We start from the raw sequence: 27,784 nt of genomic DNA on the forward strand, positions 1-27,784 counted from the left end.
GAAACAAAGACTCTAAGAGATTGAAAAGAATTCCACAGTTAGTCAACTATGGCATCAGACTCACACTCAGATTTGACTCCCAAGTCACTGCTCTTGTACAGTGGTCTTCTTCCCTTATGGGTGTCTTAGCAGATGGGCATAGTGTGAACACAGACATGTCGGCAACAAGATGATGCATGGAAATGCAGCCAAGTAGCCATATGGTGGGCATTAGCAAAGTCTGTTTGGAAGTAGTAGAACATCTGCTATGGGCCTAGGGTTCATGCCAGGATTTGAATGCTGGAAGTATGGGCACAAACCAAGTAGGGTTCGGTCTTTGGAGAATGAGGGCTCCTGGCCATTATCAGTTGCAGGTCCTCTATCCAAATAGAAGTAATCATCTAGACTAGAACATGGGGACTGAGCCCTAGCAGCCAGTTACTAAGAAGAGCTAGGGACAAGGAGGAAGTGGGAATAACAAAGAAATGGAAAAGACAGATTTCATTTTCACTTGAGATATGGACCTGTGAATTGTAGAATCTGCTCTAATGGTTATAGAACTGGCCTCAGACCGGGTGTAATGGAGTCTGAAGGTGGAGATTTTGACCAAGAAGTAAATTTCTGGGGCTTCCTTCTGTGGTAGTAGGAATTTAAGTGGAAATTACAAAGAGTCAGACTCAATTAAAGTATAGAAGGGATCCTATAAATCAGGACTCTGTGGTGGAACAGTGTTGTATAAAGATGTTATTGCTTCCTATCTCTAGGACTTTCTAAAACATTTACTTGTTTACTGGGCATTTAATGACCTTGGTTACACTTCTTCACTCTTGCTGTGATCCCAAGCCCTTCTGATGTACCCTCAATCTAGCTCCTTGATCTCCCCTTTATCCATTTCTCTTGCACTCACTGCTGTTTGCCAGGATTACTCAAAGAAGGTACTGGTGTTTTTCGGTGGGAAAATTATTTCTGGAGCAGGACCACTTTGAATAGTGCTAGATATTTAGGATTCCTGGCCCCTGTTCATGAAATAGCAACAACCCTGCCAGGCTATCATGTGACAAGTGACCCTACACCTTTCTAATACTCCAGTGGAGACTTGCTCTATGGCTTTCTGGTATTCTTTCACTTTAACATACCAAGCTTATTCCCATCTCAGGGCTATCACATTTGCCTTGGATCGTCTTCCCGTGAAGATTGGTATTACCTCTCCTTTTTCAGTCTCCATTTAGCTTTCACCAAGAGTATGTCCCAACCTCATCCTGAGCATTTATCATGATCTGAAATTACTTTCCTTTTTTTTTTTTTTTTTTTTTTTTGCTTTTTTCTCTCTCTCTTTTCACCTCCCATCACTAGAATGACATCTTTATGAGAAGGGGAACTTGTTCTTCATATTCACCTCAATATGTTGGCACTTTGAGTACCCGTAGATAGTAGGTCCTCAACTATTTTTTGAATTATATGAATTAAAAAATTGAATCTTGAGTTTTATGAAGGGACAGATGAACACTTTCTGAGATCCTATATGAATATGAAATTTCCTTTTTTAAAGTTTATTTATTTTTAGGTAATCTCGACATTCAATGTGGGGCTTCAACTCATGACCTCCAGATCAAGAGTTGCATGCTTTTCCAACTGAGCCAGTCAGGCGCCCCCCTCTATAAATGATTTCTGCATTGCATAGAAAATTGGGTTCCCTATCAACTGTAAAATTCTGCTGCTTTCTTTTCTACTGCTTCTGGAGTGTTTGAAGGAGAAGAAATTCTCCTCGGTTGGCCTCTAATGTCCTATTTACATTTATTTACCTGAAGATAAATGTGACTGTGTAGTTAACAGCATAATTAAGTCTCTCTTTTGGAAAAGACATTTTAATGATAAAAAGAGATCTTTACCTCATCAAGACAAAACTACAGGACATGGGTTCATAAATATGACTCTAAGGACTAGTCTTCCCAGAATGATTGGGAAGATAATAGAATCACTGGAGAGCCCTGAGCAAGCATCTTGCCATAAAATAAAATTAAAAACAAAAAATAAAACAAAACTTGCAAGAAGTCATTCTTCCAGTTTTTGTTGTATATCCTCTGTATTCCTGGCATTCTGATGGGCACTGGGAGAATGGTAATTTTGAGGGATCATTTCACCCAGTTGCTAGTGAAATCAAGGATGGGCCCCATAGGAGGTGTATTTGGTTTAAAAGCATGTCTGTCCTCCTATAACTCAGGCTTAGAGAGAAGTGGAGTCTGGTTGGCCCTCCAATACCATTGCTTCCAGGTACCACACAGCCTTTTTGTAACCCAGGCCCCATGGGTTCTTTGAGGGTAGGTAGTTCCAGTCTTCTGAAAAGAACATGGTTGAGGTTGCTTTATGTTGAGTTTGTGAATGTTTTTAATTCATATACACATGTCCTTCCTGGGTAAAATGGCATCTGGTTTCAGAAATCAGATACTTCACAGACCTCAAACTCATATTCCTACTATGCTAGTCCTTCCTGATACCCTTAGTCCTACTCCTACACTTCCCTTCTTTCCTGTACTCTGAGGGTGTTGACTCTAGCAAATGACATTTCCTAGATCTCTTGCCAACTAGTTGCAGTTAGGTCAGGCCAGTGTGAGGCACTGGAGTGGACTGGAGAGCAGGAAGAGAGAACAACTGCAACTTTTTCCTTCTCCTGGGATCAGTGTCCCAAACTGGCTGTGTCGCCTCTGCAGACAGCTCTTGCTAGTGACCTCCACCCTGAGCTCCTATAACATCACCTATGATGGTAAACTTAACACGTCCTCTGGGCTAGGCTGTGGCGCCCAGCTGTTAGGTCACATACCAGCTGTGGCTGTGAAGGTATCTGTGGAGGTCATTAACATGTACCATCAGTTGACTTTAAGTAAAAGCAGATTGCCCTTCCAAATGTGAGTGGGCTTCATCCAATCAGTTGAAGGCCTTACGAGCAAAGACTGAGAAGAAGTAATTCTGCCTAAAGCCTAAAATATCAAATCTTCCAGGCCACCAGCCAGCCCTTTAAATTTCCAACTTGTCAGGCCTAACAATTACATGATCTAGTACTTCCTTACAATCTCTCTCTTTCTCTTTCTTGCTCTCTCTCATTCTTCTTCCCATCTCCCTCCCTCTTAGATTCTATTTGTCTGTAGAACCCTGACTAATATACTACTTCTTCCCATTGACTTTCCAGCCTGAAGGGTGATAGTGGCTTTCTATAATTGGTATCTCTAGCATTGCCTCACAGTGACCTGAAAACTCTTTAGTGCTTCAAGCTCCTTTGTGAACCAGTTCCCTGCATTTAGTTTTTTCTTTTGAACTACAGTGTGGGTGTTGTTTTCCTAACTGAATTCAACTTTATCCCGAGGAAGCTTCTCAAGTCATTCAGAACCTAAAGTGCCCTTCTCTCAGGACAGGTAGCCCTGTTCCTTTAGCACCTAAATAAAAAGGGTTACCACTCCAAACCTTAGAAAAAAGAGGAGACCATATTACTGTGCCATTCTTTGCTATTGGTTAGTGAAAAAAAATAACCCTTGGGGAAGAAAAAATATTCTTGAGTGCAGCAGCCCTTTGGTTGAGAAGCCACTGGAGGAGTGAATGATTTTGAGTATGGATGTCAGTGAGAGTGGGGAGAGGGAAGGTAGGTGAGTGAAGCTGTGACTGAATGTGGAAAGGGAGGGTAGACTCGGTTCTGTGGGATTCGGTGTGAGGGAGTGGCACTGCGTGTTTGTGTATGAGTCGGTGGGACTCAGCATGTGAACTTGTGTGTAGTGGGAGTTGGCAGTATGTGTACGTGTCTGTTTGTATGTGTGTGACTTGGCATGTGTGCCCACAGGCATGAGCCTGCAAGTGAGTGTGGATGAGTGCATGTGTGAAGAGGGTTGGATGTTTCTCTACCTAAGTTCAGGGAAGAGGTGTGAGTGTATGAGTATACTTGTGCTATAGACTGAATGTTTGTGCCCCCCACCCAATTCGTATGTTGAAACTAAATCCTTAATGTGATGGTGGGTTCTTTAGGAAATGCTTAATCTCTCATGAATGGATTAGTGACCCGTAAAAGGGACTCCAGAGAGATCTCTCACCCTTTTACCATGTGAAGACCCAGCAAAAAACACCATTTATGAACCAGGAAGAGGAATCTCACCAGACACCAAATCTACTGGCATCTTTATTTGGACTCCTAACTCCCAAAACTGTGAGAAATAAATGTTTATTGTTATGAGTTCACTGCGTTTATGATATATTGTTCCAGGAGCCTGGACAATGACAGCTTGTGTATGATGAGGAAAGTCTGTAGGAGTGCTGCAGTTGAGCAAGTGCAAGTGCATGCAGAGGAGAGAGACTCTGCTAATGAGGTTAGGTGAATGTGACAGCAAATGACTAAGAGTGAGTAGGATAGCATGGGACCAAGTGTGAGGACTGTATGAGACTAGGTGTGAGTGTGACTGAGTGGGACTAGGTGTGAGTGGGACTGCATTGGACAAGATGTGAGTGGGACTGAGTGGGACTAGATGTGAGTGGGACTGAGTGGGAGTAGGTGTGAGTGGGACTGAGTGGGACTAGGTGTGAGTGGGACTGTGTGAGACTAGGTAGGAGTGGGACTGAGTGGGACTAGGTGTGCGTGGGACTGCGTGGGACTAAATGTGAGTGAGACGGCGTGGGACTAGGTGTGAGTCTGAATGTGACTGGGTGTGAACTGGAGCATCTTGTGACAAGGTATGGCCGCGTGTGTGACTATGAAGAGTATAAATGGCGCGGAATATGAATGCGGCTCTGTCCTGAGTGTGCAGGATGGCAAATGTATGAGGGAGAGGGACCACGTATGAGTGAGTGACTGCATGACTGAGTGAGCTGACTAGCCTGAGTGTGAGTGTGGGGGCCGAGTGAGCCTGAGCAAGACTGGATGGAAGTCGGTGGGCCGACTAGTATGAGTGCAGAGGAGTAGGAGTCGGATGCTATGGCAGTGAGCAGGAATGTGAATGAATGGGGCTGTTGTGGATGATGGTGAGTAAGCCTGAGGGGGGCTGAGTGACTGTCAATGGCAGGACTGGATGTGAGTGAGTGAGTGTGTGAGAGCAAGGGCCTGAGGGTGGCTGTGTATGCGGGTGAGCGGGCCTGTGCCCCTGGGTGTGTGGAATGAGACCAAGTGCTTCAGTCCACATGCTGGTACCGCTGGGAGTCAGACAAAGGGGTGGACTGAAATCAAGTAGGCATTTAAGTATCAGGGCACACAGTGGAGTTAGAATCCAAAACACAGAAGACACTAACTTGGGGGGAGCAAAGAGACATAATTATTGTAGAAAGAGTCAAGGAAAGGAATAAATTAAAAAAAAAAATCATGAGGGGGATCCCTGGGTGGCTCAGCAGTTTAGTGCCTGCCTTCGGCCCAGGGAGTTACCCTGGAGTCCAGGGATCGAGTCCCACGTCGGGCTCCCTGCGTGGGGCCTGCTTCTCCCTCTGCCTGTGTCTCTGCCTCTCTCTCTCTCTCTCTCTCTCTCTGTCTTTCATGAATAAATAAATAAAATCTTTAAAAAAAATCATGAGAACAGTAGGGCAGGGTGAGAGAATAAGGTCAGCCCCTATCCAGCAGCATCAGCACTTACACCCCTCAGGATAGAAACCAGGCAAACACCTGGATAGAGGACACGATGTGCCAGCTGGGGGGGAAGAACCCACCTAGATCCTTCTTGATAGAGCATGGACCCATTCCAGGATGTGGCTCTCTTCACTGCTCACCGATGAGACTAGGAAGGTGGTTGCAGCCCAGTGAGGAGGGAGATGAAGCCCTGACCACAGAATTAAATTTACTGAATTGAGCTTTTTATTCCATCCCTTCTTGCTTCCAGCATCCATGAAAACTTCCAAAGTTTCATTCAATACAGGGATCCCAAAACACACATCAAAGAGGTCTGATGAGGCAGGCTGGTCTTGGCAGTATTGCTTTTCCTCCCAGCTCTGGGCAGCGTGAATCTTGTTACGTTCTGTGCCTCTCCTGCCCTGTTCTCTTTCTTCCGGCCTCACTTCCGTTACAGGACTGAGTTCCTACAATGAAAAACCAAAGAGATTCTTGCTTTCAGTTAACAAATAAATTAAATTGAAAGTCTGGGTCACAGCCACATGTTGGGATTGTTTGCAGTGAGATATATAATAAGTTATTTAGAGGGAAGGTGTGTCTTTCATATATAAATAACCAAGATATTGATACGGTCACTAGATAACATTTCTGTTGAAACCAAGGAATAAATGATAATTTCTAGATGATAAAGCAAGGGTTTGTTAGCCAAGTTCTATGGACATGATGAACTAAGGTCCAAGAATCCCTGAAATTATATGCATCAATATGAACATGCATTTTTCTGGGTGGGGCATCCACAGTGTACATTAAAGTTTCAGAGGGAGCCTCTTGACCCCCAAAGTTATAAGCTGCTGTTTTAGAGGTTACCGCCGTGTAGACATTGAGTTTTATTGCGAGAATTCTGTCTTTGTGATTTCTCTAAAGCTGTTCCTGCTGCTTTGACTAGTGCGGGTCTGGCTGAGCTTTAACCTTCAAGGGGTTGCTGTTATTAGAAACATTTGCAATCCTTAAAGTCAACATGAAAGGTAGAAAAAAAGAAGAGGGAATTTGCCGCCTATTGACTCTAAAAGCAATACGAATGAATTCAGTTCGTCTGTATGTATAATAATTTTTGTTGTGCCAGTTTCCATGGCAACTACTTCTTTAAAATATTCTACTCTTTTAACACTTGGGTTTATTAATTTGATCACCTTATTCTCAGGCATTGGCACATACCCATAATTTTTTACATACTATTCTTTCAAAAATGAGAAAAACCTCTTTCTTCGACTATTTCTTTTTATCTGTTTTGCGATAGCCAAGAAGGAGTTGGATCTCATTTTAACAGGACATATAGGATAGATCCAGATTTTGTGGGACTTGAAGCTGATAACAGCTATAGGCCCCTCTTTAAGGAAAAAAATAAATATTGTGAATTCATCAGTGATAGGGATTTTCTTTGGACCTTGGGCAAATGAAAGGTCCTGAAGTTTAGGCTTAATTAGCATCACCGCATGTGAATACGTGCACATGGAGAACAGACCTATTTAACTTTTTAATATTGGGGTCAGGAATTAATTTTGGCTATTTTTGCTTTACTCTGAAAACAAGTCTACCCTTAAGAAGAACTACCTGGTCAAATCATGTATTCATTGTTAGCTTGAGGGATTGATACAAACTTAGACTATGTCTGGATCCATAAGAATTCAAGTACCATAAACATCTAGTACCAAAGGGGCAGCTAAGGGGAGAACTGATTGAGTTAACAGGTTCAAAAAAAGAGGGAAAACTGACTCTAGAAACTTGTTCTTTTGAGATGCTCAGAGAAGTGTCCTGGTTTAGAAAGAAAAAAACCGACACAACAAAGAAGCTTTGTTCTAAAAGGTAGGTTTTTGCTTTGTACTCACTGGCTCTGAATAAATTAGTAAGGGGAAACCAGTGTTACCATAGAACTACCAGTGGGACTTAGGTGCTACAAAAGTCATTTGTGAATAGGATGATAGAACAAGAGAGATTGGGAGGAGTTCCACAGAAAAAATGTGTTATACAAACAATATTGGTATGAGCATACAAACACAATTTCCAAATGTGCCGTTAATAATTTCATTTTATAATTAATATGTAGGCTGCTAACAATTCTGAATTTATTGAAGAAATAATCTCCTTGCAGCAAAACAAAGCTCGTCTGGCTTTGGGAAGCAACAGGCGTAGGAAAAAAAACTTGTAAAGATTCTTACTATAAGGTCAAGGTCAAAACATTGCCTTTCTTCTTCTGCTTCACTGAATAATGTAAAGATGTCTGGAAAGGAGCCAATCAATTAAAACCATAGCCAGAGGGAATTGTTCGGGGAGAAGGCTTGTGGCAGTAGCAGCCCATGAAAACATTCCCTTCTCTTTCTGTCTTCCCGAGTGAAGAATAAATCCTGATTAGCCCATATTAAAGAAGGGTACTCATTTGCCAGTGAAATGTAGAAATTGCATCTTCTGAACAGCATGGTATCTAATTATCCTTATAGAAAATAATTTTATTTTTCTGTTACATACTTTCAAAAGACATGATATTTCCTTGGGCATGATTATTCTTCGGCTGTGTGCAAATAACCCCATTTAGAGTAATATTTAAAACTCTGTATTGGATTTCTTGAGAGTTTCTGGTTGATTAGGACATCTGAGTAGATAACATGGTAACATGTTGGTGTGGTGACAGAAACAATACTCCAGGGTGGTCTACACCCAGGACTCATAAAACTTGAAAATATACCATACATTTTTCATTAATACATGTACATACACACATACATATGTGTGTTTGTGCGTGTGTGGTACGTTTTGTGGGACGATGTGAATCTCATCAGTAGTAATATGTGTGGTAATCGTTAACAAAGTTCTCCCAGTGTGTCAGTGTCTTCACCTTTTGGGTGCATGGTGGGACCGAATTCCGTAATTCCATGGTCCTTTTATTGTTAGGTTTGGACCACGTGACTAGGTCTAGCTAAAATTTAGGAGCAAAGATGACATTTGTTACTCTGGTTGATTGCAAGGTTTTTGCTCTGTGATATTTGAAATGGTGGCTGTTCTGTGAGTCTGTGTTTCTGAATGGCAAAGAAGAGCAGAATGCCCAGTTCACCTGTTACGGATTTGTAATATAAGAAGTAAATCTTTTCCCTTTAAATCATTGAAAATTTGGGGTTGTTTGTTATCATTGCATACCTGAGTCTACTCAGATTTCTGTAATTATTATAAGGGCAGATTTGGGGACAATTTACCAAAAGTATAATTCTGATGACTTAGGTTGGAGAAAAATCTTAGAGTTGCCATCTCGAGAAATAAAGGGCGGTTGTTTCAATTTTTACACATTGCAGTTTGTTTTTTGACTAGAACTCCAAAGAGTTTATTGTACTGTAAAAATTTTTAGGACCTTAAGCTGCACAAATCACTTGCAAAATTCATTTTTGCCTCTAGAGTTGCTCATGGACTGTTTTCAGTAGTTGAAACCAGTTCTCACTGCTGAGGAGACCCCGTAAGTAATGTCAGTTTTTTTCTTAGCAAAGTTGAAGCTTCAACTAAACACAAACTTGATTTATAATACTTTTAAATGCAAAATTGATGGATTTTTTGGGAGGGGTCTGTCATTAAACACATTTTATTGACATAGGATTTTACAGCCACAAGTATGATAGAGTGTTGGGGAATGCCTAAAAATGCTGAGTTTGTTGGCAGAGTCTAGATGATTCTTAATTTCCAACAGAATGTCACTTTTTGGAGGCAGGAGCCAACTGTTGTATTATTTTAGCCAGGCTTCTTGAAAGATTAGCCTATAATTTCTTTCTCTACTCTCTGACATTTTTACTCACTCTTGTGAAGTTTTAGTCACCATCTCCACGCTAAGCCAGCTCTGGAAAAGGTCTCTAATTTGCTCCAAATCACCAAGATCTTTTGACACATTTCAGACTTATTATTTTGATCTCTCTGCAGCTTTTGAAATCGACCCATCATTTCCTTCTTAAAACTCTTCCCTCCCTTGTTCCCTGATACCACTCTAGCTTGGAGTTTCTATTGGTCTCTGTATCAGAGCCTAGTCATGGGTTCAAGAACTATACTGAAAATATTCACTTGCTGCTGCTTTGATTAGGATCCTCTATGGGACTTCTGCATTCAACAAATCAAGTGGAATTCATTATCTTCCCCTCCCCAAGTGTCTCTCTACCTTAAAGCCTGTTCTTTTTTATTTCCATTCTTGATGAATGAAGCTTCCATCTATTGAGCTATTAAACCAGAAACATGGGAGTCATTATTGATCCTTCATATATAAGTGTTTAAATCCTATTGTTTCAATTGCCTAAATATCTGGAATTTATCTATTTTTGGTAAAGCTGCCATATTTCTTTTTTGCCTTTTTTCCCCCCATGAGTTGATATAGCAGTTTCCTAACCAGTTTACTTCCCCCTTGTCTTAGTTTTCTGATTTATCTTCCACAGGGCAGTCATAATGATCCTTCCAAAGACAAATCAGAACATTTCACGCCTTTCAGCAAAACCCATCAGTGGTTCTCCATTGATTTAGAATTATACTCCAAATTCCTTTGTATGGCACACAGTGCCCCTTGGAAAGATTAGCTCCCTCAATTTTTGTTTACTGCTTGCCTCCTGTATGTACACTCTGGAATTCTGGAATTCCTTAGGTCTCCAAATATCTATATTTTCTTTTACCTTTCAATGAGGTTGTTCCATCTGCTTATAATTGGATAAACAACTGTTCCAGTGTGTCTAGAATTTACCTAGGTTTAGCCCTAAAGTCTCCTCTTTGCCAGGCAGCAGCTCATTCCCAGGCAAATAGGGATGGTTTATCACCGTAGTTCAGAATATTGTTTCCCCTTAGTTTTCTGTATTTGTTTTTCAAGAACATTTATGTTGACTTCTTCTAAAATTCTGTTCCAACTCAATTTTTCCTTCAGGCTGAAATTTATCTGCATATCCTCCAACGTATTACCATATTCCATTTTTTAAAAAAGATTTTGTTCATTTATTCATGAAAAACACACAGAGAGAGGCAGAAATATAGGCAGAGGGAGGAGCAGACTCTCTGAGGGGAGCCTGATGTGGGATTTGATCCCAGGACCCCAGGATCACAACCTGAGCCAAAGGCAGACACTCAAACACTGAGCCACCCAGGCATCCTGGGATTTCCATATTCTACTTTAATATGATCCTGCTACAGTTTGTGCCATTTGAAGAGAATACATCTGCATCTGTAGCTCAGACACATCTAGCACAGTGTTAAACACATGGTAGGCCATTGATAAAGATTCGTTGTACTGTACTAGAAAAAACATTCAGGGCATTTATCTTAATGCTCTATCTAGTGAGTATCATGAATACTTTGCTGATTGTATAAGTGAAATGTTTCTGTTGTTTTCACCTTGAAATAAAATGTATTACTTTTCCTCATCAAATTAACTGCCATTATTTAACTCAAAAGTAGTGATGATTTTTCTTGTTCTTTTAATAGATCCACCATTTGTATATTTAACCCTCGTTTGAACATTTCTCCCCTGTTTCTTCTCTCCCAAGAGATTTAGAGATGTTTGGATTATTTCAGTGTTTTTTCAAAAAAGGATTTCTTAAAGCACACAATTATGCCCCAAAATGTACTGGGTGCTGTGAAATGCTAGGTATAAACCAAAGAAAATTGACTTCTGTTTTCCAGAAGTTTACAATTGTATACAATTAAGCATACAGAATTAATTACACAATATTTTCTTAAGAATTTCATTTGGCACATGAGTCTGAGAACTACAAATCAAAATTATGGGTATACAATCTGTTGTCCTGAGGATCTATAACATATGAAATGTTAACATATGAAATGTGTAGCTGATAGAGATGGATAGAGTGGGGTATTACTTGGGAAAACCCCCTAGCCTACCTCCATGTTTCTCCTTTACTCTCACATGACTGATCACACTTCTGGTCCCCAAATATGTGAGGTTGTTCCCCACCAAGCAATTTTCTACAATATTGTCAGGGTGCCCTACAGTTAACTCAATTCTGATACCTATCTACCAGGAGATAGCATCATATCCCACAGGTTAAGGGCTCAGTCCCACAGGACTGTTCCACCCCACTGCAGATGCAAGTTCAGTTTGTCTCCTGTGCTTCTGCCCCATAGTCTATAAACCAGAGGTTCCCATTACCTCCTTCCTGGGTTTGATTAATTTGTTAGGGTAGGTCTGGGAGGGTCCCAAGCACAGGAGCTTCTGTCCTTGTGCGGTTGGTGTATACCTTCCTTGTACATAGATGTATTCACCAATTAAAAAGCTCTCCAAACACCATACTATCAGGATTTTTTTAAAAAAAGATTTTATTTATTTATTTTCGAAAGAGAGTGAGCGAGCACACACATTTGTGCGAGCATAGGGAGGGGCGCCCGGGAAGGGAGAGGGGGAAGCAGATTCTGAGCTGATTGCAGACCCCAGTGCGGGGCTTGGGGCTCCATCCCATGATCCTGAGATCATGACCTGAGCCAAAACCAAGAGTCGGGAGGATGCTTAACTGAGTGAGCCACCCAGTCACCCTACTATTGGGATTTTTGTGGAGGCTTCATCACGTAGGTTCATCAGTTATTAATTCTATTCTCAGCTCTTCTCCCCTTCTAGGGAATGAGGGGTTAGGGGTTAAAAACTAAGCTTCTAGTCATGGTGTGGTTTTCTAGCAACCAGTTCCCATCCAGGAGCCATCCAGAAGCTCCTCTGAACCAAAGACATTTGCATCACCCAGGAAATTAAAGGCTATTTTGAACCCAGTGTCAGGAACTCAGGTCAAAGACCAAATAATAGGAAAAAAGATATTCCTGGTACTTCCATCACAGGAGCTCAGTGGCAGGGGGGAGGGGCAGAGACCGTTGTATGTGTTTTTTAATTATCTCACAGGTATTTACTTTCTTGGTTACCAAAAACAACCAAAAAAGGCTTACTATTTGAAACACACAACAGGATCTTTCTCCTTTCCTTTCATTGATTTGTTTTAAATTTTAGCTATCCTATTTTTAATGTTAAGGAACTTCTTGTCTCCCATTGTTCCTTTTCAATGGCACTCTGTTTCTTATTGATATAAACTCATTTCTTAGAAAATGTTAATGATAGGGTTTAAAAACCACTTCATTCTATCCTGCGTTGTCTTTGTTTCCTTGGTAGCCATACTTTGCCCTGTTTATTTTTCCTGTTAGAGGATTCTCTCAAGGCTGGTGTTACTTGGCTGTTTATTTATATTAAGAGTGAGGCAATAGAAAACTGATTGAAAGCCTTGGGTCAGAAAGGCTTATCTGCTGATGCCTTATTCTGAGAGGACTCAGCCTTTTCGTTAGAAGCCTTCAAGTTTGTGGTGTCTTTGGGACTATTGGGTTTTTGGGAGGGAGAGGAAGCCTCTAATATACTGCCCTGGGCGGGGATTTAAGCCTAGATTGTGGCATTCTAGAAGAGGGGGGCTGGGGATTACTAGTCACTTGTGGAATTTCACGTGTCCACTCCGTGTTCCTACCTCCTACACCTTACTTATGTCTGAAGCCTTCGGGTTTGATTTCTCCAGGGAACTAACCTCTCATCTTTTAGGGAGGGTGGTAGGGGATGATGGTGGTGGTGGAGATAACCACCAGTTTGGGAGGGGTGGCTGGGATCAGCCTGTGGATCCAATTTCTTTATATAAGCTTTCCTCTGAATTTGTCTTTTCTAGTCACTAAAATGCAATAGAGTGTGTTGTTGGCACAGCCACCTCTGTAGAACACCTCTACAGAGGTAAGAGGATGTGGTTGGAGTGGATGAACTGAAAATTAGGCTTCTTTAGGAATTCCAGAAAAAAATCACATAGCCAAACTGTCTAATCACCAAAAAAATATTCTGTGCAGGAATCTCTTTTTACTAGTTTTCAACAGGTTAGTTTCATGTAAAATAAAGACCCGACAATAAATGTCTTAACACTTTTCAAGACCAAATTTCCACTTGATATTTTTGTTTGTTTGCTGTCAGATGTTACTAAGGATTAAGATTTAAAAAAATTTTCCACGTGGATATATATAAAAAGGAACCCTTTCATTCTTCATGTTTTGTTGATTCTGTTTCCTAGTTTTCTTACTTTCAGTTGCCTGCACCATGGGGAAACCACCCTCATTGCTCAGTGTTCTGATGAAAATGGCAAGACCTTCCACACTTGCAAGGCAGCCTTTCTTGGCTTATTTCAACCCCTCCCCCATGCTGCTGCCATAATGAAGGCTTAAAATCAGGCATAAGTGTAACACCAGAGCAGAGATACTTCACCTGAAATCATCCATGATGGTGAACTTTACAAGTCTGTAAGCCCTTTGAATCATAGATAAAAAATTGTGTTCGTGATTATTTTAGGGAAGAAGTGTTGAATTTTATCATATCTTTGATAGAGCCTGTGATACTCCCAAGTAGATTCAAAATGATGAATAACGAGGATGATAGCTGATGATCTCAGCGCACACACTCATACATGCGCGCACACACACACACACACACACACACACAGTCTCCATTATTTATCTGGAAACATGGTTGTTAGACATCCAAGTGGCATCTGTGATTGATCACTCTTCTTTTCTCCCCGTATAATGGTAGTAAAAGAATGACTGTTAGTGAAGTGTCTGTCAGAGTGAACCACAAATATGTTCATTAGAAAACAGGCTGTTAAAGTGGATCTAGTATAAATATATTTTGCATATCACAAAGACACCTAAATTTTTTTTAAAGATTTTATTTATTCATGACACACACACACACACACACACACACACACACAGGCAGAGACACAGGCAGAGGGAGAAGCAGGCTCCATGCAGGGAGCCCGAGGTGGGGCTCGATCCTGGGTCTCCAGGATCAGGCCCTGGGCTGAAGGCAGGTGCTAAACCACTGAACCACCCAGGCTGCCAAAAGACACCTAAATTAAGGAAAGCTGTGGAAGAGCAGAGAGCCATTTTTCAATTATATATCACCAATGTGGTATTTTTTGATGTCTTACTCAGTAATTGAAAGGTCTGAAAATGCCATACCTGTCTATGTCATTTGGGGTCATTGCTTTTAATGCAGGCAGTGAGTCTAGAAATCCTACCCAACTCGGAACAATCATGCTTTGACTTATTCCTATTTGTGCAATTACCACGATTGCACCTCATTGAACACTTTTATGTTTATGCACATGAATATTTATTGGGAAATAGACCTGGGCATTAAAGAAAAAAAAAGTCATCCAGCTTCCTTGACTTCGTCAGGTTGTTTGTGGAGAGGCTATTTCACAAACACACAAGCTACAAATCAAAAGGATGTGACACCTTTTTATATTATCAGGCAACATGGTGAAGAAAAAAATGAAATGGAGTTTGTGAACTTTATTACTCAGGGTGACAAGTTAATATGTGGGTGATGGTGTGCTGCTCCTAAATGAGATTTGTTGCATCCTCAGAACTGTGTAAAATGTCTAAAGAGAGAGGGAAGTTTCCATGCCATAGACAGTAGCATGGGCTCTCCTGAGGAAGTGAGATTGGAAACTTGTAAGTTTGCAATCGTTCGCAGGCGATAAAGTGTGTGAAGTGGAGAGCAGCAAGAGACTGTGCTTGCATGAAGAATTTTAATGACTGAAACTTTCTTTTCTTATTAATTTCAACATAGAAAGGGCAGTGAGATAAGGAAGTCATCAATCTTGCAGACATCTTTTTCCCCTACAAAAGGCAATGGTTGATTTGGTACAAACATCATAGAGCAGGAAGCCAGAAAATAGAATCAAATCAAACATGATTTTATAGTTGTTATCGTTCCTAAGAATATCTATGCTCCCATAGGCATATGTCTAAGATAGGAGAATTATATTGGAATTCTTGGTCTGCGCACTGAGGGGCTGTTGGTCATCCGGAACGGATTTGCCTATTGGATATGACAGGGCTGCTCTACGAGGCCTCGCTGTGCCTGCTTTTGGACCTACTCATGATTCGAGGTGATGTTTCCACTTTGCACGTAAGACAGGTGGGTTATGTTACTTGCTGGGTAGAAAGGATGGCAGGAGATGAGTTACCTGAAACTATCTGACTCATCACTATCCCCTTCATATTGACGTAATGTTGGAAGAGGATCACTGAGTCATATAGAACTAAAGCATTCTTTTCAACTTGCCTGTTGGGCTCTTGTCTGTCCTGCCACAATAGACTGTGTAGATGGAAACCAGACAGACTCAAATGAATTGTCTGATTAAATGGGCCAACTGTTTCAATTGTGACACAAATAAAGGATATTTCTGTATCAATTTCTACCTGTATACCTTGTTATCTCATATTCACATATGTTTTCCAGAAAAGATTTGGAAGTCTTAGAGAACTATTTTGAAATCCTTGTGAAAACCTAAGATTGAGGATCACAACACTTTTTCCTTTTCATATGGGTATTCACAATTTAAATAGCTTTACATCTTTGTTTTTTCTTTTGACAAATGAAAAATAACTAATTTTGCTCCCCATTGGAGGTACTAAAATAGGATTATTGACAGGACACTTGGAGCTGTCCACCTGGCCCACGGTTCCTACATTTTTTTCTGAGATAGCACTAAAATATTTGACCAAAAATTGCATAGTATTTCCCAGATCAGACCCTTATTTATTTATTTATTATTTTTATTTTATTTATTTTTTTAAAGATTTTATCCATTTACTCATGAGAGACACAGAGAGAGAGGCAGAGACAGGGAGGGAGAGGGAGAGGCAGGCTCCTTAAGGAGCCTGATGCAGGACTTGATCCCCAGACCCTTAGGATCACAACCTAAGGCAAAGGCAGACACTCTACCACTGAGCCACCCAGGTGCCCTAGGCCCTTCTTCATAAAAAAAAATAATAATAATACCCAGCTATAAAAGAGTAGAATGTGTATTTGCAGTGTATTATTCCTTATTAAACCAGTGAACAAAATGGCCTTAAAGGGACATTCAATTGAATCCAAGAAAACATTATTTGAGGACCTATTATATGTTGAACCTTGTGAAGGGCATTGGGGAGAAAAAGACAAACATTATACAATCTACAAATTAAGTAAAGATATTAAACAACTCTAACACAATGTAATAAGTGCTATGATAAAAAATTTGGTTGTGTGATTTCAGTGTCAATAGACTTCTGATTCAGTTCATCTCATCTGCCCAAGAAAATATTTTTGTAGTGAGGAAATGGCACCACTCCTCACCACTGGGAATTACTTTTTATTAAGTGGTTATTTACTTGGATAATTTTACCAGATATTTCTTTAAAGATGATATTGAGGGAAAATAAAACTTTTTAGTACAACCATCTTTGGCTTACAAACTGTGATTAGTGAGTGCATGGTGCATATGTAGCCTCCTGCCCATCTGGTCTTTTGTTGAAGAACTAAATAATTGGTTTCTGTAGGATCTAGTATGATACTAAAGCCAAGTCCTCACTGGATTAATTTTATCATTCTCTTCTTTGGGCCATTTTTTTTTTCTAATTGAGAACGTTTATTGAGTATAAAAGTAATTGCTTCATAGTTCTCAGAAAAACTATTGTGACTATGCCCATGATTTGCTCCTTATCCTAAGACCAAAATTTAAGTTATCTTTTTGTCTGAGACTTTTTCAGTTTTATTTTTTACCACTTGGAAAAAAGAAACCATTGCATATTCCAATCCTGGAAGTCCCTGAATTTCAGAACTCTGAATGTAGGGCAAGTATGAAAGAATTAGGAAGTGAGTTTGGCGGGAACATACCTTAGCATAATAAAGGCCATATATGAAAATCTTACAGCTAACATCATACTTAATGCTAAAAAACTGAGAGCTTTTCTTCTAAGATTAGGAATGAGAAAGGATGCCCAGTCTTTTTTTGAAGATTTTATTTGCTTATTTATTTGAGAGAGAGAGAGAGAGAGCTAGAGAGAGAGAGAGAGAGAGAGAGAGAGCATGAGTAGGGAGAGGGACAAAAAGGGAGAGGCAGAGAATTTCAGGCAGACTCCATGCTGAGTATGGAGCCCAAGGTGGGGCTGAGTCCTACCACTCTGACATCATGACTGAGCCCAAATCAAGAGTTGGATACTCAACCAGTAGAGCCACCCAAGCTCCCCAAGGATGTCCACTCTTACCACTTTTATTCAACATTGTAGTAGAAGTCCTTGCCACAGCAATTGGACAGGATAAAGAAAAAGCATCCAGATTGATAAGGAAGAAGTTAAAACTGTTGGTCTTTGCAGATGACATGTTATTATAGAGAAAACTTTAAAGATTCCACCAAAAAGCTATCGGAAGCAATAAATAAATTCAGTAAATTTGCAGGACACAAAATTAATACATAGAAGTCAGTTGTATTTCTATGTACTAATAATGAAATAGCAGAAATAGAAATTAAGAAAACAATTCCACTTATAATTGCACTAAAAAAAATAAAATACCTAGGAATAAACTTAACTAAAGAGGTGAAAGACTGCGGGATGCCTGGGTGGCTCAGTAATTAAGCATCTGCCTTCAGCCCAAGGCATGATCCTAGAGACCCGGGATTGAGTCCCACATGGGGCTTCCTGTATGGAGCCTGCTTCTCTCTCTGCCTCTGCCTGTGTCTCTGCCACTCTCTGTGTGTCTCTCATCAATAAATAAATAAAACCTTTAAAAAAAAGAGGTAAAAGACCAGTACTCTGAAAACTATAAAATATTGATGACATAAATTGAAGATGACACAAAGAAATGGAAAGATATTCCATGCTTAAGGATTGAAAGAATTAATATTGCTAACATGTTCATACTATCCAAAGGAAACTGTAGGTTCAGTGCAATCCCAGTCAAAAGATCAACAGCATTTTTCACATAACTGGAACAAATACTACTAAATTTTCATAGAACCACAAACAACTCCCAATAGCCAAAGCAATCTTGAGAAAGAATAATGCTCAAGGTATTACAATCCTAGATTTCAAGATATACTACAAAGCTGTAGTAGTCAAAAACAGTATGATATTGGCACAAAATAGACACATAGATCAATGGAAGAAAATAGAAAGCCCCAGAAATAAATCCATGCTTACGTGGTCAATTAATCCATGACAAAGGTGGCAAGAATATATAGTGGGGAAAAGGCCATCTCCTCAATAAATGATGTTAGGAAAACTGACCACTATATTCAAAAGAATGAAACTAGACCACTTCCTTACACCACACACAAAAATAAACTCAAAATGAATTGAAGAACTGAATGTGAGACTTGCAACCATAAAATGCTTAGAAGAAAAAAAAACAGTAATTTCTTTTTCTTTTCTTTCCTTCCTTCCTTCCTTCCTTCCTTCCTTCCTTCCTTCCTTCCTTCCTTCCTTCCTTCCTTCCTTCTTTCTTTCTTTCTTTCTTTCTTTCTTTCTTTCTTTCTTTCTTTCTTTCTTTCTTTCTTTCTTTCTTTCTTTCTTTCTTTCTTTCTTTCTTTCTTTCTTTCTTTCTTTCTTTCTTTCTTTCTTTCTTTCTTTCTTTCTTTCTTTCTTTCTTTCTTTCTTTCTTTCTTTCTTTCTTTCTTTCTTTCTTTCTTTCTTTCCTTTCTTTCTTTTCTTTCTCTTTTTTAAAAAAGAGGCTCCAGGTGGCTCAGTGGTTTAGCGCTACCTTAGCCCAGGGCATGATCCTGGAGACCCAGGATCCAGTCCCACGTACGGCTCCCTGCATGGAGCCTGCTTCTCCCTCTGTCTGTGCCTCTGCTTTACTCTCTCTCTCTCTGTGTCTCTCATGAATAAATAAATAAAATCTTTAAAAAAATAGAAATACTGCATGATGTTGTAATTCCCCTACTATATACAGAAAAACTAATTTGAAAAAAAATATATGCACCTGTATGTTTAATCCAGCATTATTTACAACAGTCAGGATATGGGAGCAAGTCCAATGTTTATCGGTAGACTCATGGATAAAAAAGATATGAGAAATATGCACAATGGGATGTAGTCATAAGAAAGGATGAGATCTTGCCTGTTGCCACGATGTGGGCATACCTAGAGGACATTATGCTACGTGTGGTAAGTCAGACAGAGACAGACAAACAAGTGAATTAGCAAACAAAAGCAGAGACAGATCCATAACCATAGAGAACAAACCGATGACTGCCAGAGGAAGGGAGTGAGGGGACAGGCAAGATGGGTGAAAGGAAGTGGGAGGTACAGGCTTCCAGTTATGGCATGAATAAGTCACGGGGATGAAGGGGACAGCATAGGGCATAGAGTCAGTGGCAAGGCAGTGGCGTTATATGGTGACCAGAGTAATGTAGAGATTTGCGGAACCCCTATGTTGTTCACCTGAAACTAATGTAACTTTGTGTGTCAACTATACTTCAATTACAAAGTAAATAAATATAAGAAGAGAAGAATTAGGGGTACCTCGTCATCTTCTCTGTGTGTCTCAGGTCTGTCTTTGTCCTGTTGGCTACTGACGCCAGAAACCCGGTACAACAAGCCTTCCTCCACAATCACCTTCTGAGCACCCACAAGGAGCCTCCTTGGCTGGCCACCGTCTTGCCTTTACAGCTTTACTTCCCTTTGTCATCCTGCCTGTCAGGATCTGACACTTTTTTTTTTAAAGATTTATTTATTTATTCATGAGAGATACAGACTGAGAGAGAGAGAGAGACAGAGACAGAGACAGAGACACAGGCAGAGGGAGAAGCAGGCTCCCCGCGGGGAGCCTGATGCGGGACTTGATCCTGGATCCTGGGATCCCAACCTGAGCCAAAGGCAGGTGCTCAACCACTGAGCCACCTGGGTGTCCCAGGATCTGACACTCTCAGCACTGTTCTGGAAACCCCACTGGGCCTGATCTCTTCCCCTCATCTCCAGCGCTTGCACTGGCTCAGCTTTCTCTTGGTTGTAGCTTTGGGGATGAATGCCCTGTCCCCTTGCCCAGCTCCTCAGTGATGCAAACTGGAAACCAATGCAGTCAAGCCATGTTAACCAAGCAGAAGGAACATGGTCATCCCAGGAGTGGCCATAGCAAAGGAGTTCTTGGCTATAGAGAAGAGGTCCTGGACACTTTCTGTGAAAGGATACAACTTGTGTCTTTTTAGTTAAGAAATCCAGGGGACTTGGGTGAAGGCTAGTGAATCACTTGAAACGATAGGAATTGTATTGTATAAATAAATAATACCAATTAACCTGATATTTGATACCGGTTTCTACTGCCCAGTGTTCTAAGGCTGTTTTACAGAATGATTTCTCCTAAGTAAATTGTCTTACTCTTCTGAGTGGAGCCTCAGTAGCCTAGCTACCTAAACTGCGAAGAACTGATAGAGTTCTCAATCTCCTTGAAGGATGGTTTTTAAAAAACCCCATAAAGCAAAATTATGTCACCTTAGATACATTATGAATTTAAAAGCACACAGTTAGCCCTGCCAGATTTTCCTTTGCCTAGGAGGATTGGAATAATTGTATCGTAAGTGCAGACAAAAATGAGATTTCTCTCACAGGCAGATTTTTGTGATTCCGCTCTGCACTTTTATTTAGACATTTTGTTCAGTTTCTTAGAGGAGCTAAATAAAATTGCTGCAGAAAGGCCAGAGGGGGGCACCAAATAATCATGATTGATAGAGTGGTTGGTCTGAGCAGTTGTGGGAGGCTCAGGCATCAGGATCCTGAGACCTCTGTGTCTCTTTGGACCATTTTGAGCAGAAAGCACATTGCAGTTTTTCTGTTTACCGCATTATTGTCGAACCAGGAGCTAACACCTCCACTTTAGAAGCCTGCAAAAGTACTCAAGGAATGGGGAAGCAGCAGTTGGCAGGATCTGTGGTTGCAAACGTCTTAGAGTCTCTGCACTCTTAAACCTTATTTCACTAATCAGAGCTGAACTGTAGGAGGAATTGAGAAATAAACTTCACTTGGCCTTAGAAGGTGCTGGCATGGGTCTTTCTCGACCTTTTTCTCTGAGGCAGGAGGATTACTGGCTAGCTTTAATTGTTCTTGGTAAATTTGCCGAAGTGTTTCTTTGGTCTTCAGGATGAGGGATAAATTTATCGCATTTTAAAATTCATTTTTGTGTTTGGCTCTTTGAGAAAAGCCTGTTTCCTTTGTCTTAGGAGGGATTTCTAAGTAGAAGATAACTTTAAAAGCATCTCACTGCAACTGGTGCGGTTTCTCTCGTGTGGAAAAGTTGTGTTTCATGTTGTTGGTATTAGCTACCCCTTGGGGTCTGTAGTTTGCTTATATGTCCTTATTTGCGGTGGACTAATTTGAGGCAGAGGGCAGGTGGGGTGTGTGTGTGCTTGGGATGAGGGCAAAGCGGTTGGGATTTCCTCTGCTCAGGTGAGGAGGATATAGGTGTGCCTTCTGGGTTCTTCACCAACCCTCAAAGGGTTCTAAGTCTTCGTGAGAAATACATGTGAGTACCAAAAGTGATTAGTTACCATCATGAGAAATTTAAGGTTCATTTTGGCCCCAGACTCCCATTTACCAACTCAGTTCTCCTTTTCGATTTTCTGTACATTCAAGGGGGTTGGCCAAAGTCCTGTCCATCTCATTTTGCAAGGTAACATCTGTGCTTGCTGTTTTCCCCTGATGGGAGTGCACGACAAGTGAACTCGGACATGCACAACTATTCTGACTCAGGGAGACAGAGCCCGTGAGGATCCCAGTAAATGCCGGCCCCTTTCTGTGTCACATTTTTTAAATTTATTTATTTATTTATTTATTTATTTATTTATTTATTTAAAAAATTTTATTTATTTATTTGAGAGAGAGAGCATGCACAGGACAAAGCAAGTACTAGGGGCAGGGTAGGGGGAGGGCGGAGGGTAAAGGAGCTCCCTGGATGCAGATTCCCCACTGAGCGGGGAGCCAGGCCAGCCAGCCTGGGATCATGGCCCCAGCTGAAGGCAGATGCTTAGCCGACTGAGCCACCCACCCACGCACCCCTCTATGTCACATTTTAAGTTCGCTGTTTAAGAACCTGATTCCTGGAGCCAGACTACCTGAGTATGAATCTGGGCTCTGCCTTTTACTACCTGTATGACTTTGGCAAGGTGCTCGGCCTCTCATGCCTCAGTTTCTTCCTCTGTAAAGTGGAATAATAGTACCATAGGGTTATTGCGAGAATTAAATGAGTTATTATATGTACAGCAGTTAGACAGGGCTTGGCATGCAGTGTTTCAGACGGTACATGCTAAATAAATGTTTACAGGCAGTGTAAAACCTGTTATACCAGGCTCATAAAATATTTATTTTTCCAGAGAATCTCCCCATCAGGTGATTTTTTTTTTTTTTTTAATATGGGTACATATTGACTTAGGTGTTTCCTGTGCTCTTCCTGGCTGGTTATTTCGGGCCTCTGCTGCTATCTCTTATGCCAAAATCTTGTACAAAGATCACATTACAACTGACTCCTCAACGTAATTTATTTAACAAACATTTATATAGCACTTACTATGTGCCCCACGCTGTTTTAAACACTATACAAATATTAACTCATTTAATCCTCATTATGACATGAGAATACTTGTTGAATTTCAATTAAGTGATGTGAGAAAATCCTTTATACCAGTGTCTGACATGATAATCCTTCAGTAAATATTTGTTGAAGGAATGAATACCTGTGAGTGACTCAATCAATCTGTCTATCTTGTTTGCTATCAAAAAGCAAACAATACACCAGGATGTTATATTAAGTAGCCTAATGTATTCTCAGACCCTGGAAACAGTTGAGACTCTTCTTTCACAGCTGTTTTCAGTTTGTCCTGAAGGACTCAAGTAGCCTAAACGTTCTTTCTCAGTATTTAATCCCTTCCTATTTTAATATTCAGTTTAGATGTTTAGCTTTCATAGAATAGGTAAAGTTTTTGGTGACTTGTAGACTTTTATACTCACCTATATTGATAGCTGAATGCTCTATTCTAAATTTCAGTTTTTATCGTGATTTTGGATTTTGAGCAGGAAGTATTAGGATTCTGTTGAAAACATTAAGAGACGCCAATTTTCCTTCACTCTTTGAATTGCATCGTTTATTTTTGTTCTAATTTGGGAAGACATACTTGCATCATATTTCATTTGTCACTGTCCTCAAAAGATTAGCACACAAGTACTTAGTATTTTGTAATGCTTTATCATAATAGAAAACATCTACATATTAAGCCTGAGGAGTAAATTGCCTTAAAAATATGTCAGAGCTATTCAGCATCCATTTGAGAACACTTGAGTGGTAAATGCCAGTTTTTATGAAAGCACAATAAATGTTTTTATTCAACATGCTATTGTCCCAATCAATTGTAGACTCTTTTTATAGTCACCAAATTAGTTGCTTTTAACTTTAGATTGTATTTATTGAAGCACCTGATGTGATAGAAAAGGATCCGTGTAATAAACCTAAGACTTCAATAGTCTCTGTGTCTGCCCCCTTCTTTCTTCACTCTTTGTCTCTAGCTACCAATCAAAATATTTATCTTTTCTTGACTATGACAAGTATCTGGTGAAGTGAGATTTATGTTGTTTTATGGAGCCATTGAAATGTGGCACCTGAAGGGCATTTGGAAAAGTGTGGGTAAAGTTCAGATCCCTTTGGTTGTTATGAAGAGTAGAGATGAGAGAGAAAAATCTGCAACTTCTTATCTTTGAGGTGAAATATTATTACTGCTGCTGGAATAGACCTGGGTGATTGTGAACAAGTCCTGGGCTCAGGAAAGTCAGCAAGTCTTTTAATAGAAGTCACAATATTGATAAAGGTAACAGCTGAGGAGTGGACTGCCCCTGTGCCTCATCCGGTGGTCTGAGGTAGAAGGTCAGTTGGAGTATATGAACTGACATTTGGTAAGATCTGTCCCAAACCCACCATGAGCTGTCAGACTTGAGGCCAAGTGGTTGTTCCCATAACCCTAAAAGTTCTAGTCCAGTTTGGACATCCTTTTTTATGTGCAGCCCTGGATGGGGAGGGACAGTCTTCTCACTGCATCAAGTTTATACATGCAGTTAAGGGCAGAGTCACAAAATGAGGATATCATGGAAAGTCTAGATTTCAGCTGTGCACTGAAGTCTGACATTTTGACAGTATGGACAGTGAGGAGGCCCTCAGACAGAAGTAACAGCTTTCCCATAGGGGTTGTGACATCGTCCAGCTTCAAGGGATACATCTGAACTCTGTCTCCAGAGATAAGAGGTACAAACTGTTGGTCTTAAATCCCTGTAAATGTAGAGGATTCCTGGACATTTAAGGATGGTGATATGGGGCTGGCTTCCTGGAAGAAAAATACTGGACTTGTGTACTTGTTTATAAATCTTATCCATGTAAGTATTTGCAATGTTGTGATTTACAAGAAAAATGTCATCTGGATGACCAAAATATATTTCTCATACTGGATTTTCATCTATGGTTTCTGACTCATAGCTCCCCAAACTCTTGGAATTTCCTCAGTGTCGAGAGTGACCAAGATGTTTCTTTAATGTTAATGAGGTCACTTTTGGACCCCACCAAAGGAAGAGGATTGGTTGCCAGGGAATCAACCATGGGATTAGAAGATTGGGACTTTTGGTTCTAGCCTCAGACTTCTGGGAAGGGGAGGGGGCCTGAAAGTTGAATCAATTGCCAATGGCCAATGATTTAATTGTTGTAATGAAGCCTCCACAAAAATCCAAATAGGGTTTGGAGAGCTTCCAGGTTGGTGAACATGTGGACATTCAGGGAGAATAGTATGTGTGGAGAAGGCTTTGCAACTCTGCGCCTTTTTCTCCTATTTCCTCCTATGCATCTCTTATTTCTGGCTGTTCCTGAGTTATATCCTTTTACAATGAACCAGTGATCTACTAAGTAAAATGTTTCTTTGAGCTCTGTGAGCCACTCTAGCAAATTAGTTGAACCAAGGGAGGGGGCTCTGAGAATTTCTGATTTACAGTAAGAAGCTGGGCGTGTGACTGGCATCTGAAGTAGGGGCACAGGGGTGCAGTCTCGCAGGACTGAGCCCTTCATCTGTGAAATCTGATGCTATTTCCAGGTAACTAGCAATGGAATCGGGTTAAATTATAGGATACCCTGCCGATGTAGGAGAACTGTTTGTTGGTGTTGGGGAAACTCCCCCTGACATGTCGGAATTGGGTCCAGGAACCCAAGAGAATATTTAATAAAAAATTAGGTGGCTCAACAAATATTTGTGAAAAAGATATTGAATAGAAGTAGGAGTTTGAGTCTTGTGCTCATTCACCTGCTGATATGGGAAGTAGGGCCCTCCAGCTTCGGCGTACACGTATATCCACTCTGCAGCTTCCAGCAAGTCCTCTGCTGCCTTTCTGCCTCCTGTCTTTATGATCATGAAAGTTATGGTGTTGTCTTCTGCCCTGCATACCTCCATCACATCAAGTTGCTCCCCTCACCTCCTTGGCCTTCCAAATTACAGGTTATTTCAGATAGTTTTTTTTTTTTTAATGGAACAGAGAGCCCCCTTTTGTTTTGTTTTGTTTTATGTTTGTGTTTTTCAAACTTCTCTTGACTCTAATCATGGCAGAAAACTTGAAATAGTTGGAAGTTTTCTCTCTGGTGGACAAAGGTGCTCTCTGATTAGATGTTCTAAACATAATGTCAGTCATCAATGCTATTATCCGAATAGGTTTTCTAGTGAATTATTGGAAAATGTTTATTCAAAATCTTCTGAAAAACTTTAAAATCGGATTAGACAGATATGTATCTTAGCAGTCTACAATGCTTGAGTTTATGGTTTTCATATCAGTGAACTAATTTAAGCTCCCTGGCACCTTCATGTCAGGCATATTGTGAGGCACACATAGTAGGTTCTTACTAAATATTCAATGGAAAATTAGTGTATTCCAATATATAGTTTTTGAGTGTGCTATTCCATTCTGGCACATTGCCAAATGTAATTGAATAGAAAATACTGTAAAGTGCTCATTTATGACCAAATTTAGAACCTCTTTGAGGTTATTAGAGGTGCCTTTGTCTTCACACAGCTTGGAAGAAAAATCAACTGTTTTATATAGAGATTATATTTGGTTGTTTTCTTAGATTCACAATAGTCCATTATTATAATTATATTTTAGCACAGACTGATAAACAAGACATCAACATTATTATCTTTTCTCTTTCCAGTTTCAATTTTTCCTTCTTCTTAACAGAATTCTTTCTCTAAACTATTTGCAGGCATTTAAATTAAATTAGTATTCTTTAGGTTACATGTGATATAAATTAACATTCTCTCTGGATAAGTGGCTGAGATTATTTTCATAGTTGTGTTATGGACTTTGGTATTAGTAGTATTCTAAGAATACATAACTAAAATTCTGACAAGTTTTTAAAACATTTTCTTTAAAGTAATGCCTACAAATTAGTCCTTTCCTTTTCTTGTTAGTCTAGGGCTAAGACTGAAATACCAGATGGGAAGAGGATCATAAATTTCTGTTATATCTGTATCTAGATCTGCAGGAGGACCTATGAGTAAGTAGAAGCATGGTTATGAATGGGTTCTGGAGCCTGCTTGCTAACATAGGCTTGTTGCTGTGGACATTATAAGGGTTCACTTTTAATCTGCTGTCAGCTAGCATGATATCACAAATGCCATAAGAAAATAAATATATAGTCTTATGAGGATGGCTACATTGACCCCTTTCCCTGAATGACTTGACAAAAGATCTGATTCTCTGTGATGCAAGAGAAAAATATCAGTTGCAGGGTTCTGCTACATAAAGTATATTCTAGTTTAAATTAGTGGCCTATAAAGTTATTATCTTGTTTGAACAAAAATCTTATTAAATTGAGCATGTTTTTACTCCACAAAATGAAATTAAATTTTTAGATGGTTATTTTTCTTTTCAGTTGCAAATTTACTGAGTTAATAGAAAACAAGTCACACAACTTTCCAAAGAATATATTACATGTTTTTGCATTTCGGTTTTCTTTGGCTTTGTGTGATTTTTAGAAAATCTTGTAAGTCGAATGTATTAAAGTAGACATTGAAAGAAAATAACCAGAGCTATAGCAATAAATTTGCAGATAAAGATTTCTTTAAAGAAATGTTCACTGCGGTATTACTTATGTAAATAATCGGGAACTACCAAAGTCCCTAACAATAAATATATTGTTAGAAAAACTGTGACCTTCCCATTAATGGACTATTAGGTAGAATTTAGAAATATTTTTGAAGAGGTTTTAAAAGCACAAGACATTTTACCAAAGTAAGAAAACACATAACAACAACAATAACAACAAACCCAGAAAACCGACTGCATATACAATAGAATTTTGGTTTGTGAAAACAA

General features: G+C 39.9%; 1 long non-coding RNA gene across 1 annotated transcript in view; it reads right to left on the bottom strand.

Moving 5' to 3' along the window:
- Nucleotides 1–5,664: 5,664 nt before the first annotated feature.
- The window catches only part of LOC140625065 (uncharacterized), a 34,737-nt gene continuing 12,617 nt past the window's right edge, over nucleotides 5,665–27,784 (bottom strand). The window contains exon 3 of the long non-coding RNA XR_012024443.1: nucleotides 5,665–6,012. This is a non-coding gene — a long non-coding RNA (uncharacterized lncRNA). The remainder of the gene's footprint in view (nucleotides 6,013–27,784) is intronic.

The sequence above is a fragment of the Canis lupus genome, chromosome 35 (genome assembly GCF_048164855.1).
Source record: "Canis lupus baileyi chromosome 35, mCanLup2.hap1, whole genome shotgun sequence".
Taxonomy (NCBI): Eukaryota; Metazoa; Chordata; class Mammalia; order Carnivora; family Canidae; genus Canis; species Canis lupus.